General features: G+C 41.5%; 1 protein-coding gene across 3 annotated transcripts in view; it reads right to left on the bottom strand.

The window, feature by feature from the left end:
- LOC124551019 (retinol-binding protein pinta-like) overlaps nt 1-15753 on the bottom strand; it is a 259822-nt gene that overhangs the window by 202731 nt on the left and 41338 nt on the right. Inside the window, exon 2 of one of the 3 annotated variants that reach the window (XM_047125867.1) lies at nt 11073-11087. The exons of 1 other annotated variant lie outside the window; for it this stretch is intronic. The gene's annotated coding sequence lies outside the window, so the exon portion shown is untranslated. Of the gene's footprint in view, nt 1-10969; nt 11088-15753 lie in introns of all 3 variants that reach the window. One more of the 3 variants, XM_047125866.1, reaches the window with a different exon arrangement.

Genomic DNA, 15753 nt, shown 5'->3' on the forward strand with positions numbered 1-15753 from the left:
TACCTTCCAGACTTCACAGAAGCTCTCCTGCGAAACTGCATAACTGGCACTCCTGCAGAGCTTCTGTGAAGTCTGGAAGGTAGGAGACGAGGTACTGGAGGAATTAATGCTGTAAGGAGTGGCGTGAGTCGTGATTGGGTAGCTCAGTTGGTAGAGCACTTGCGCGAAAGGCAAAGATCCGGAGTTCGAGTCTCCGTCCGGCACACAGTTTTAATCTGCCAGGAAGTTTCATATCAGCACACACTCCGCCGCAGAGTGAAAATTTCGTTCTGGTACTATCTTAGCAATGTATGTTCTTTGCATTATTTTCAAAAACAATAACATTAACTGATTTATAATGCAAAGTTAATGATTTCCAACACACTGTTTGTACGGTTTTAAAGAGAATAAATGATGATTAACTCTAAGTTCATTTCTAAATGGGTGGAAATTTGGTTATGAAGCTACAGTAACAATATCTATCGTAAAATCATTAATTACATCTTGATTTCATTTTGGATTTTATTTCTGACAATAATAGACATACATTTAAAATACCAAAACGGAATTTCAGCTTAAAGTTCTGTATGATTATTTCGTAGTATCAAAATTACTGAAAATCAATAGTGTTTGCATCAGAATGTTCGAGCTTCGTTAATTTAAAAGATAATTACAACTGATGTAACTAGTTTTTCGTTATCGACATGATACATAATGTCACGTTAAATATATCAAATGACGTACACTCCTGGAAATGGAAAAAAGAACACATTGACACCGGTGTGTCAGACCCACCATACTTGCTCCGGACACTGCGAGAGGGCTGTATAAGCAATGATCACACGCACGGCACAGCGGACACACCAGGAACCGCGGTGTTGGCCGTCGAATGGCGCTAGCTGCGCAGCATTTGTGCACCGCCGCCGTCAGTGTCAGCCAGTTTGCCGTGGCATACGGAGCTCCATCGCAGTCTTTAACACTGGTAGCACGCCGCGACAGCGTGGACGTGAACCGTATGTGCAGTTGATGGACTTTGAGCGAGAGCGTATAGTGGGCATGCGGGAGGCCGGGTGGACGTACCGCCGAATTGCTCAACACGTGGGGCGTGAGGTCTCCACCGTACATCGATGTTGTCGCCAGTGGTCGGCGGAAGGTGCACGTGCCCGTCGACCTGGGACCGGACCGCAGCGACGCACGGATGCACGCCAAGACCGTAGGATCCTACGCAGTGCCGTAGGGGACCGCACCGCCACTTCCCAGCAAATTAGGGACGCTGTTGCTCCTGGGGTATCGGCGAGGACCATTCGCAACCGTCTCCATGAAGCTGGGCTACGGTCCCGCACACCGTTAGGCCGTCTTCCGCTCACGCCCCAACATCGTGCAGCCCGCCTCCAGTGGTGTCGCGACAGGCGTGAATGGAGGGACGAATGGAGACGTGTCGTCTTCAGCGATGAGAGTCGCTTCTGCCTTGGTGCCAATGATGGCCGTATGCGTGTTTGGCGCCGTGCAGGTGAGCGCCACAATCAGGACTGCATACGACCGAGGCACACAGGGCCAACACCCGCCATCATGGTGTGGGGAGCGATCACCTACACTGGCCGTACGCCACTGGTGATCGTCGAGGGGACACTGAATAGTGCACGGTACATCCAAACCGTCATCGAACCCATCGTTCTACCATTCCTAGACCGGCAAGGGAACTTGCTGTTCCAACAGGACAATGCACGTCCGCATGTATCCCGTGCCACCCAACGTGCTCTAGAAGGTGTAAGTCAACTACCCTGGCCAGCAAGATCTCCGGATCTGTCCCCCATTGAGCATGTTTGGGACTGGATGAAACGTCGTCTCACGCGGTCTGCACGTCCAGCACGAACGCTGGTCCAACTGAGGCGCCAGGTGGAAATGGCATGGCAAGCCGTTCCACAGGACTACATCCAGCATCTCTACGATCGTCTCCATGGGAGAATAGCAGCCTGCAATGCTGCGAAAGGTGGATATACACTTTACTAGTGCCGACATTGTGCATGCTCTGTTGCCTGTGTCTATGTGCCTGTGGTTCTGTCAGTGTGATCATGTGATGTATCTGACCCCAGGAATGTGTCAATAAAGTTTCCCCTTCCTGGGACAATGAATTCACGGTGTTCTTATTTCAATTTCCAGGAGTGTAAATGTCCCAAAAGTCTGTTTTCAGATAAGTTGAATTTCACGAATTTTGCTAACTAATTGTTGGTTTACTTAAAACGTACATATTTCTCATAACATTTCTATGGGAATGTAATAATGCGATCACGAGAATGAAATTAGAAATTTTCCTGAAATTTACGACAATATGTTAATTTACAACATCAGGTTCTAACCAATTATACCTTTCTGTTAATTACAGTTCAATGATTTGTAATAATGTTAATGATGTTGATTCGATGTACAAGTGAACCATACACTTTAATTTGCCGATAGAAAACCCATGTTTTCTAACTCCTGTACAGTACATATTGTGGATCGGATAATAAACACTCTACCAAGCTTTAGTGGTATCGAAGCACTCATTAACTACTCTATAACTAGTCCTATTACTCTACGTACTTCTTGTAATTTTGACACACATAATGGGTAGTTACTAGTCGAAATCTCAAGCTGCTCTGAGCTAAGACGGAAACGTCGAGTGACAGATGTAGTTTAAGGGGGCAAATCTGGTGTATTGGCTGTTATTCCTTCCCATTTCATCTTTATTTGACGTACTCATCTACGTCTACATCTACATGGATGCCTGGCAGTGTGTTCATCGATTCACCTTCACAATAGTTCTCTATTGTTCCGATCTCTAACAGCATTTTCTGTGTGTTATTTCCAATTAAGTTGTTCGTCATTGTAGTTCCTAGGCGTTTAGTTGAATTTACTGTCTTTATATTTGACTGATTTATCGCGTAACCGAAATTTAACCGATTACTTTTAGCATTTAGCACTTATATGGATGATCTCACACTTTTCATTATTTAGGGTGAATTTACATTTTTCGTATCATACAGATACCTTTTCTAAATCGTTTTGCAATTTGTTTTGAACTTCTAATTACTTTACTAGACAGTAAACAAGCTAAGACGGCTGCTCAGATTGTCTCTTAAATCGTTTATGTAGATAAGGAACAGCAGATGCCTGTACACTGTGCTCTGACTACGTACTTTTTGTATTTTTACCACTGATAATGGCTAGTTACTAGTCGAAATCTCAAGCTGCTCTAACAAAGCGAAATTGCTGTCTCTGTACTTTTCCAACATTTCTGTCGTTTTACGGTGATCACCCCCAGAATCTGTCCTGTACACCATTTCACTATTGTGCGAGTATTCCCTATTGTGTGAAAATATTTCTCGTGCCCAGACAGCTGACGAACTTCAATCAGGCAGTTGGCACGACAGCGCTACACACGGCGAAATTTTTAGGCTGAAATGGTGGTGGGGCTTAGGGAGAAGCGGTGGTGAGGGGTTCGGCTATCGGATGGTCATACCCGACCAACCGGCCGATATGAAAAGTTGCTCGGTCAGTTGGCTAACAGAGCTACGCATGCCCAATTCGTTGGTTGGTTGGCTCGTTCGTGCGTAGGGCTCGTAAGAGCAAGGCGGGACTGACCCTTGTCAATGATCACCACAGAAGATGCTGGAAGTGGCCACTGGTGACATACTCCATTTACCAAAATTGTAAATTTGCGTAGGCACTGTGGTTGAGGGACCGCAGCGATAGCGTTTTTATTTTTCTGTTGTAGCTACTCTAGTGCATTAAGATTATCTGAGTACACCCAGCCCAACAGTTTGCCCCATAGGTGAAAACGACAGAGATTTCAGGTAACTGAGGTGCCCAGGAGATTTCACTGCCTCTTCGAGATGGGAAAAACCGATACTGATGTTTTGGTTCTGAATAAGCGGTATTTGTATGGTCTCGGTTATGACAGATGTTTTTATTTTTTTACTAATAAGTGGATAAAAACGGAAATATCACTTAATCGCATCGGCTGTGCTAAAATTTTTCGTGACAATAAAACTTTTTAAATGCCGAGTAATTCTTATTCGTTAAATTTCGAATATTACGTCATTATAGAAAATGGGAAAATGCAACCACTGCTGTTTTAATAACACTGAGCAACAAACACATGGCATAAGAACTACTACAGCATTGCTGATATAATAATTTATCTATTACTATATGGCGTGGCTTCTTAGATGGTATACATGTGCTGTGCAAGATTTGTCTCGTATGGTCTATTTGGTAATTTCTCACTTTCCCTAGCCAGGAAATGTTTTGCGGAAGTGCGGTAGCAATATAGTACAAAGCTCCATTGGCTTTGAAAGATTAAAAATGGGAAAAGCCCAACGAACTTGCTGTATAATATATGGAGAAAAGTTAAAAATTTCATCGTTAGTTCATAGTTTACAGTAAGAATGGAAAGCAGCTAATCTGTTGCATAAGTCTACGTAATATACCTTTATCTGCCTTTAGCCCTTGAAAATGGACAATTAACACCAAAGATAGAAGTTCTTCAAACGCAATTTTCACCCTTTAGCCCTGACTATACGTAATGTGTAAATAGTGGTATGATCCCCAACTACAGCATGATTGTAGAGAAGAATTTCAAAAAATTAGAATTAGCAGGAGAATACTGCAGATTTTTTGCAGTATACCTAACCACTTTTCGAGAAAAGTAGCGCGCAGCGGATGCACTAAGTTTTCTTTCATTTGCCTATATAATTTAATACTTTGATTCCATGTATCTCGAAGCTCAAGGAGTCAATCTTTTTCAATCCTTGTTCGATTTATGTCTTTATTACAGGAAAGAATAAAGAAAATGTAGTGTTTTAAATCACCTAAGTGTAATCTGTCAAGTGTTAAACCTCTGTTCAAGTGTGTTTTTTTCTTTCATTTTTGTATTTGTAGGAACGAATGTAATTGTGTCGTAAATGTTGTGATACAGCTTTTTTTTTTATAGAGAATAGTAATACAATACGATTATTTGCCATTTGTTACTGTGTACGAGTGGTCAATTTTAGGTCCTTTATTTTTCGCGTTTATCGTTTACTTTCACTTCTGCTATACACTACTATCCCGTATTTCCACTTTAACCCTTTTCAGATCTTAATTTTTTCTGGAGGAAGGAAGACTTTTCTTTACACGGCAACGCTCTTCGGTGATTTTGTAATGATTTTAGATGCAAGATTTGTACAAAAATATGTACCCGTTTTCAAAACATACCTTCTTTCTACATTTGGTTTCATTTTATTAACTAAAGTAACTAACTGCGAAGTATTCTCTATTGTAATAAATAGTGAAATTATGGTTCAATAATTACCAAACAAAATAAGAATAATAATATTCAGCTATGCAGTGGAATATAGTGAACCAATCACATCCGTGTGTTCTGGTGGTCATGAGCTGGTGCGTATTGCATCATCGACTTGCTGATATTTTCATAATGGTGTCCAGCAGTTGGCAGCACTTGCACGTGACGAAAAGGATGAATATTCAGAAATGTGTTCCTCAAGTTTACTCCGGGAAAATATTCTTCTGTTGCACACAACTGTAGCCAGAGGGTCTGAAAGTGTTAAAGAGATGGTAATCGTAGTTTTCGCATACCTCTGCGCACGCTGGCCAGTTTTACTACAGAGAACGGGTACGCCGTACGTGATTATGTAACAGAATGCACCTTGCACACAGGAATAGCGTAATCACCTCACTATCTGCTCGGCTGTGTTGCATGCAAGTGGCAGCCTGTTCGACACGCACAGACGCTATCTTTAAAAGCGCTTTCCGTAATCTGTACTTCACTGCTGCCTTATCAGTCGAAAGCGCAACCGCTGCAGTTGGAAATGCATTTCTATTACACAAGTTGTTCACTCGTCATTTTGTCTTGCCCATGAAAATACGTTGTGCGCATCACAAAAAAGGAAAAAGACGAAGTTTGTGTGTGTGGCTGTGTGTGTGTGTGTGTGTGTGTGTGTGTGTGTGTGTGTGTGTCGCAGAACCTCTGTGCATCCTTGAGAAATTAGAGAGTAATGTCCGGCAGTTTTTTTAACTGCATTTATTGGCCTTCAACTTTCACCATACAGTCAGCTCATATTTACGAAAAACACATTAGTATTGGTAGAAATATATCTTTGCAACCACACATGCGTTTCAGACAGAATATTCATAATTACAGAGAGACCAGTATCGTATAATCATTGTAAAATGAAATGCCAAAGAACACTTTTGTGCGGTACCTTCTGGCTGCTATGTCAGTCTTAGACTCAGCAACAATAAACCTGCACATCGTGTGGAAAAGTCTTATGACCTTACGTTGTTAACAAAACTGTCAGGCAGGTTGGCAATAGTGATAGGCATATGCGGTCACAACACGGGAGACGGGGAAGTCGTAGGATACTCTTAACAGCGCCAATTGTGTTGACAGTTCGAGCGGCGCGGTCTATTATCCGACGAATTTGTAGCAGTTCTGAAGCGAATGCCGTGAAGTGCTTCCTTCAGTTTAGAAATCGAGTTCAACTCACGAGGGCTTAAGTCAGGGGAGATCAGTCGGTGGTATAGCACTTGGCAGGTCAATCAGACAAACAAATAAGTAACAGCTTGCACTGTACGTGCTTCAGCATTGTCCTGCAAAATGATGGTCTGGTCCTGCAGAAAGTGTCATCACTTCCGTCTCAAAGCTGGTCGTATGTTGTGTTCCTAAAATGAGCAGTGTAGAGACATAAGTGTTGACACTTCTTGCAGGGCCTGACCGTTATTTTACAGGACAATGCTCAAGCTTGTACAGTGCAAGCTGTTACCGATGTGTTTGACTCATGGGGCTGCTAAATGCTATACCACCTACTGCACTCCGCTGAATCCCCTCGTTACTTCAAATCTTCTAAACTGAAGGAAACACTTCACGGCATTCGATTCGGAACTGATACAAATTCGTCGGGCAATAGACCGCGCTTCTCGAACTGTCACCACAACTGGCACTGCTAAGAGTATCCTACGACTTCCACATCGCTGGCAACGGGCTATACGCAATGGTGGTGACTACTTTGAAGGTCAGTAAAATTTTGAAACACGTATCTATTTTGTACGAGGTGTAAATAAATAGTTTCCACTATTAAAGTTCCAACTCTCGTAGTTTCCCATCTACAATGAGTCAAGTAGCGATAGTTTAATTATAATCATCCTGTATGTTGAATGTACGGTGGTTTCATGTCGTAGATATTTGCACTACTGGCCATTAAAATTGCTACACCAAGAAGAAATGCAGATGACAAACGGGTATTCACTGGTCAAATATATTATACTAGAACTGACATATGATTACATTTTCATGCAATTTGGGTGCATAGATCCTGAGAAATCAGTACCCAGAACAACCACCTCTGGCCGTAATAACGGCCTTGATACGCCTGGGCATTGAGTCTTAACAGAGCCTTGGATGGCGTGTCCGGTACAGCTGCCCATGCAGCTTCAACACGATACCACAGTTCATCAAGAGTATTGACTGGCGTATTGTGACGAGCCACTTGCTCGGCCACCATTGACCAGGCATTTTCAATTGGTGAGAGATCTGGAGAATGTGCTGGCCAGGGCAACAGTCGAACATATTCTGTACCCAGAAAGGCCCGTACACGACCTGCAACATGCGGTAGTGCATAATCCTGCTGAAATGTAGGGTTTCGCAGGGATCGAATGAAGGGTAGTGCCACGAGTCGTAACACATCTGAAATGTAACGTCCACTGTTCAAAGTGCCGTCAATGCGAACAAGAGGTGACCGAGACGTGTAACCAATAGCACCCCATACCGTCACGCCGGGTGATACGCCAGTATGGTGACGACGAATACACGCTTCCAATGTGCGTTCACCGCGATGTCGCCAAACACGGATGCGACCATCATGATACTGTAAACAGATCCTGGATTCATCCGAAAAAATGACGTTTTGCCATTTGTACACCCAGGTTCGTCGTTGAGTACCCCATCGCAGGCGCTCCTGTCTGTGATGCAGCGTCAAGGGTAAACGCAGCCATGGTCTCCGAGGTGACAGACCACGCTGCTGAAAAACGTCGTCGGACTGTTCTTGCAGATGGTTGTTGTCTTGCAAACGTCCCTATCTGTTTACTCAGGGATCGAGACGTGCTTGCAAGATCCGTTACAGCCGTGCGGATAAGATGCCTGTCATCTCGACTGCGAGTGATACGAGGCCGTTGGGATCCAGCACGGCGTTCCGTATTACCCTCCTGAACACACCGATTCCATATTCTGCTAACAGTCATTGGATCTCGACCAACGCAAGCGGCAATGTCGCGATAGGATAAACCGCAAATCGCGATAGGCTACAATCCGACCTTTATCAAAGTCGGAAACGTGATGCTACGCATTTCTCCTCCTTACACGAGGTATCACAACAACGTTTCAGCAGGCAACGCCGGTCAACTGCTGTTTGTGTATGAGAAATCGGTTGGAAACTTTCCTCATGTCAGCACGTTGCAGGTGTCGCCACCGTCTACAACCTTGTGTGAATGCTCTGAAAAGCTAATCATTTGCATATCACAGCATCTTCTTCCTGTTGGTTAAATCTCGCGTCTGTAGCACGTTATCTTCGTGGTGTAGCAATTTTAACGGTCAGTAGTGTAAAAATGGTGTAAGACCGAGATCGTGCAATACTGCAAGAAACAGGCAGCACTGGTTCGTTTTAAGAATCAAGGCGTTTGCCTCTCGTTGTTTAGGAAGGCATCGCGAAACATAAATCGGAATGGCTTTATACATCAAACTCCATTCTCCCCAATATGTCAGTGTCTTAATAACAGCACTGCCTCTAATGCAGAGTGTGCTTTGATTTAAGCACGGTTTGCTCCAGACAGCTTTAATACAAAAGTTAGTCCTTCTCGACCACTGCTTTTCTTCCACGTGTGAGTCCTATAAATGCAGCCTGGTTTCAGTACAAGCTGTAGATAGCCTTTGTTCCCTCTGTTTCGAATCAAGGCAATGGGTAGGAGTAGTAACAAAGAAAGAAAAACCGGAACAACATTGCCGTGGACGGAGCTTGTGTAGTACGCATCTCTACTGCTAGGCGTGCATAGTACATCTCTGTACTAGTTGACTGTCGCCTGTGTTGTCTGTGTTGTCGACCTGGCTTTTTCTGTTCATCTGCCGTGAGTGTTTTTGCAAGCGCTGTTGTGTTCTTGTTTCGTTTTTTATGATGGAAAGTTTAAGTAGACAACGTGCAGATGTGAAATTTGTTTTCTACTCGGTGAAAACGCTGCTGAAACTGTTTTGAGTTGAAAACAGGTTACCAAGATGACGCTATTGGAAAAACTAAACTGTACGATTGGTTTACTCGATTTAAAAACGGCGACATGTCGATTGATGACAAGCCTCGTTCTGGACGTCTACCAACTGCCGGAATCGACGAAGATATTGAAAAAAATTCGACAGCTTGTGGCCACAGACCGTCGACAGGCAACTGATCAACTGTCAGAGATCAGTGAGTTATCTTAGAGCACGGTTCAGCGAGTGATCCAGCTTTTCTGTCAGAGATAATTACTACTGATGAGTCATGGTGCGACGGTTACGACACAGAAACAAAGCAACAGTCAAGTCAATGAAAGTCGTCATCGTCACCCTGTCCGAAAATGTCGTCAAGGTAAACCTAACATCAAAAAATTCAGATTTGCTTTTTTGATGCCACGGGTGAAATTCACTCAGAGTTTGTTCCCCCGATAGGGCCGTCAATCAAACCTTTTATTTGGAACATTTAAGAAGATTACCCAACAGTGTTCGTCATAAAGTTCGTATTTGTGGTAGACGTGAAACAGGTTCTTTTACACGAGACTGCACCTGCACACGTAGACATCTCTCTTAGGCAGTTTTTAGCTAAAAATTGCATGGTTCCGCTGCCCTACGCACCTTAATCGCCTTACATGCCTCTGAGCGACTTTTCCTTATTTTCTCTCTTGTAAAGGAGCATGAAAGTACGCCGATTTGACAATATTCAAGAGGTGGAAAAAACAAGGGAGGAGCTATCAGCCATTTGTAAATACGATCACAAAAAATGTTTCAAACTGTGAAAGCATCGGTGGGACAAATGTATTAGTTGTAATACCAAATATTTTGAAGGCGGAAAGATTGTTTTGTAAACAAATTTGAAAAATTATAGCTTTTAAAAAATAATTCCGTTTCTTTGATACCCCTTTGTAAGTAAATTAAGTTTTTAGACTTACGGCTTCAACGAAAGGAACTATGCTATGATATCACTCTTTGCTGATGATTCATTGCGACTGCTGATACTGAGAACTCATTCATAACAGATGCTCATATTTTATGCAAAAGAACTAAATTGAAAGGAAACAGCAGCTACGTTGTTCAGGGGTCAGGAACCAATTCTCAGAAAAATGTTAATACATGATTAGAAAATACAAAGAGTTTACTAGGTCAAATCCTAGAAAATACTGTCTCATTTATGACAGAAATGGACAAACAAAATAAAGTTGAATGATTTAATTACATTATCCGAACAGCCAATAGAATCCTCAGGACTAAAGTATGAACGAAAACTATACTCAGGTTCCGCATAAAGAAGTAAGTACCCACCATGACATACCGAAGTGAACTGTAACAAAAAAGAAATTAACAAAGAATACAAGCATCGGCAATACGATCCGAAAAGAGAGTAGCTGGCTACACACTGTCCGACAACACAGGGAATGCAGATATGAGACAAGAGCTGAAATTATGACGAGGGGAACATTTAGAAGGACCATGACAAAAGAATGGAAGAGAATGGAATACCAAAATTAATGATGATTTATTATCCAGATCTTTAGGAAGAACGAAGAAGAGGTGGATAGATAATAATTTTTCAATGTGTAGAAGAACATGGGAGTGTAGTGTTGTGTTTCTCTTGCAAAGTCGTTATGGCAGCTTTAAAAGAACAAAATTTGAAATTTTTTGTCCTGTTTAAAAAAAATGTCAATGGAGACTCACCAAATGCTTCAAGAGGCTTTCCAGAAAGATACTATGAGCTGCACACAAGTTTTCGACTGGTTTCGGCACTTCCAATGTGGCGAGAATAGTGTTGAAAACCAACCTCCTTCTGGACGTCCTGCAACATAGCGAAACGAGGAAAACATTGAAAAAAATCCGTCAAAAAATCAAGGAGGGTCACCGTTTCATGATGAGTGAGACGTCGTGCCAGTTGATTTTGAGTGAGGATTTGCACACGAGGCATGTTGCCGCTAAATTTGCTCTGAGCCTTCTCACAAATCAGCAAAAAATCATGTGTGTGAAAGTGTGCCAAGACTTGAAAACAGAGAGTGAAAGTTATCCAAATTTTGTGAACAAAGTCATCACAGGCGATGAGAGGTGGTGTTACGGGTATGACCAAAAACGAAGCGATCATCTTCTCAGTGGAGGACTCCCAACTCTCCTAAACCAAAAAAAGCAATGCAAGTGAGGTGGGACGTGAAGTGGATGATCATTGTCTTTTTTGAGGTTCGTGGAATTTCGAAACGGGAATTCGTGCCCACTGGCCACACTGCCATAGGTGGCAGTCCATTCATCACGACAACGCACAGCCTTAAGAGCGACCCGCTATTTGCCATCTCAGGGATGGCATGTCGTTTTCCACCCTCGATATTCGCCAGACGAGCCCCCTGCGACTTTCTCCTTATCCCGCGACTGAAAACAGCGCTAAAGGAAAGCGGTATCATGATGTGGAGGAGGTAAAAACAGCTTCGCGAAAGGCACTGTACGATATCAAAGATGGAGCGGTAGAGACATGCTTCTAACAGTGGGAAAACGGCTTGACAAGTGCACCGCATCTAATAGAGAGCACTTTGAAACTGACTGAAGGAATTTTGTAAAAAGTTTCATGAATACATTTTTTACAACAAACATATCGTTTCCTGCGACTCTGTACTTTTATTACTGCTTCCAATAATAATAATAATAATAATAATAATAATGACAGGTATAAAAGGACTTTATAGGTGCATAAAGTAGTGAAAGGGCCAGATTAAAAAGAATTTATAGGCATGCAAAATAGATATTTTCTGACATAGCGAGTTCTCATGAAGTAAAATTTATGGAGACTGCAACAGATAAGAACGTTGGCAAATGAGGAACATCTGGCTGGAAGGAAGGATGTAAAGGTGTATAATGTGCATACCGGAATACTGGTTGGCGTTATTGTCGCTTCAGTGGATACATCATCAAATGTGTTTGGAAACTGGAGATGTTATTCAGTTCTGTAACACAAAGCTCTGTAACATAATGAGGGAAGTTATTTCTATTCCTACGAATGAAAAAATCGCTAAAAGGGAACAGGTATGATGATGAGGAGGCGGTAAAAGCAACTTGGCAAAGGGCAATGTACGACATCAAAGTTGAAGAGTACCAGTCATATTTGATTTGATTAATTATTCATTCCATAGACCCACAAGAGAGGGGATCCTCCTGGGTGTGGAACATGTCAGATAAACACATTACAAAAATGAAATTATAAAAACTTGAGTTTCATTAATTTTAATGATCCTCAGTCAATAAACAGTAAAATTATGTACATGAATTAAATTTAAACTTATAATATTTACAGGTTTAATACTTACATCTGCTTTCATTAAACAAAAAAAAAAAAGACTTGGCAAGTGCACCCCATCTAATGGATAGCACTTGGCAGTGACGGAAGAAATCTGTATGGGCTTGAACTGTTCGTTTGCACTTAATAATATGTATATACTTTTGATGGGATTTTTCCATTTTCGGATATACCATTTTGACTATCAGTTACGACGATTTCAAAATTGGTTCCGGTCTAAAATTAGTCATCAAGTAAATAAAGTATGATATTTTCAACTTTCGCTAGGTTTTTGTTGCACGCCTACAATTTTTTTAAAATCATTATCAAAATCACTTTGATGATTACTTTTTATTCATTTAATTAGTTTCAATGTAATTTTAATGTAGTTTAAATGTAATGTCATATGATTCTAATCATTATATCAAGTTCTTCATTTGCTCTCATTTTTCTGCTTATGAAGCTTTTCCCCCTTGAGTCATGCGATTTTGCTTAATTTTATGTATCAATTTCGATTTCATTTCTTTCATTGTACCAACTTATTTTTTCGTACATGTTCTTGCAGTCATTATTTCTATTTCTCATTTTGCTTCAAACCCTTCTTTCGTTTAAATCTTGATCTGCGTTATTTTGTCTTCAGTACAATAGGAAGAGGCTATGTTTTAAATGTTTGTATGACGATTACCATAAAAGTGCACATCTTGTGACGAACACTACACTTTTTGCACCGTTGCACAGTAAACATACAAAGATTATTTCGTCTTTTGTGTTTTAACCGACAGATCAACATTTCCAAATACTATAGTACATAAATATAATTAAATTCACATTCATAAATTCCTAAAAATTCCAAGTGGAGAAAGAATGATACAAAAATGTGAAAGTCCATAGGGCGATTAAAATGTGACACGGGAATGGAAATAAAATATTACATGTAAACTAAGCAACTGAATAAAAATAGTGATCAATATCATTTCGATAAAATTTTTCTTTTTAATTTGAAGCATCTGATGTGATTCAAACCCACAACATTTTGCATACATAGTGCTTACCCTATCAATTACACCACGCAAGCAGTCTACACAGTAATAGTTGTTTAAAGGTACTGAGCGTCACGCAAAATTCAGAATTTTTTTTTTCATCGATTACTCGTAAATGAGGGCCAACCAGGGAGAAAGGCTGTATGGTGTGATATCTGCGCCGGCCAGAGTGGCCGTGCGGTTCTAGGCGCTACAGTCTGGAGCCGAGCGACCGCTACGGTCGCAGGTTCGAATCCTGCCTCGGGCATGGATGTGTGTGATGTCCTTAGGTTAGTTAGGTTTAATTAATTCTAAGTTCTAGGCGACTGATGACCTCAGAAGTTAAGTCGCATAGTGCTCAGAGCCATTTGAACCATTTGTGATATCTGAGGTTTTAAAGTACATCACTATAGATGGTTTAAAAAAGTTTATCCCATCACTGGGGAACTTTCCTTGTTACATAGAAATGGAGAACATCAGCGTATATGTGTTATTTGCTGTAGGACGAAATTGACGATACGGTACTGCAGTGTCTATGTTACTCTGATTGCGACACAAAGTTGTTTTACACGTGCATGCATTTCCAAAGGAACAGGCACTGCGGGGACTGCATCCGTCATGAAATACATTAAATGTATTCCCAATAGCGAATTATGACTACCATCAGCTTTAGAATGGAATGACGACAGTGCAAATGTGTGCCGGATCGGGGCTCGAACCCGCATACCGCGAGCGATCGACTTACCATTTGGCTAACCGTGCACGATTCACTGCCATAGCCAAACTTCTATATGTCGCCGACCATGCGTCTACCTAATTTGTAGTCTGGCCGTGAGTCATGCACGGATAGCCATACGGTGAGGCAACCGCTCGCGTTAGGCAGCAAGTCCGGGTTCGAGTCCCGACGCGGCACAAATTTTCATTGTCACTCCATTCTACAGCTTATGGTTATCATTATTCGCAATAGGGAATGCATTTAGTGTATTATACTGACGATACGTCAGCAGCATACAATGAAACGAGTATAGGACCTAATACCGAATCTTAGGGGGCGCCTGATACTGCCTGTCTCCTTTACAATGCCGGACACGACGCATTGTTGGCGAGACGTCTCGTACTACAGAAACCATTACACTGCGCTTGGAGAGAAATTCAGGAGGCCAAGTTTGACAAATAAGTCGACAGTGTCAAAGGTTTTGCTAATGTCTAAGAATCACATGATAGTCACCTCTTGTCTTTCCATAGCAAGCCTGAGGTCATATGTTATCTTTATTAACCCTTGTATGTGTAACAGTGTCCTTTAGACAAGGGAACCTTTCATTCTGTCCAAAAATTGTCTTAAAATTTATTGATTTTAGTTGATGTGCCGGGTAACACTTGGAATTCAACTGGATTTGCTCAGAAGGAAAACTGTTTGTTGGACGTAAAAGTAATTATTTTACTTTATACATTTTATAGTCCTACTAGTATAATGCATTACAGGCGTCTTTTAGACCACGTAGCGAAACAGCTAATTTTAGGTACTGTATTTACATTTATATTTATATTTATGTATATTTATTTATATTTCTGAAGCAGAGAAATTTGTTAACATCGAGTATAGATTTAAGTGTCAGGAAGTCGTTTCTGAAAGTATTTGTATGGAGTGTAGCCATGTATGGAAGTGAAACGTGGACGATAAATAGTTTAGACAAGAAGAGAATAGAACCTTTCGAAATGTGGTGCTACAGAAGAATGGTGAAGATTAGATTGGTAGATCACATAACTAATGAGGAGGTAATGAACAGAATTGGAGAGAAGAGAAATTTGTGAAACAACTTGACTAGAAGAAGGGATCGGCTGGTAGGGCATGTTCTGAGGCATCAAAGGATCACCAGTTTAGTATTACAGGGCAGCGTGGAGGGTAAAAATCGTAGAGGGAGACCAAGAGATGAATACACTAAGCATATTCAGAAGGATGTAGGTTGCAGTAGGTACTGGGAGATGAAGAAGCTTGCACAGGATAGAGCAGCATGCAGAGCTGCATCAAACCAGTCTCTGGACTGAAGACCACAACAATAACATTTGCATGATAACGGTTGTCAGTTTGGCACAATTGTACTCTTCACTGAGAGCTCAGAAGCAAAATCTATATGCCAGTCCTCAATTGAAAACAAGTTTATTTTTCAATGCCA

Source organism: Schistocerca americana, chromosome 9 (genome assembly GCF_021461395.2).
Source record: "Schistocerca americana isolate TAMUIC-IGC-003095 chromosome 9, iqSchAmer2.1, whole genome shotgun sequence".
Classification (NCBI taxonomy): domain Eukaryota; kingdom Metazoa; phylum Arthropoda; class Insecta; order Orthoptera; family Acrididae; genus Schistocerca; species Schistocerca americana.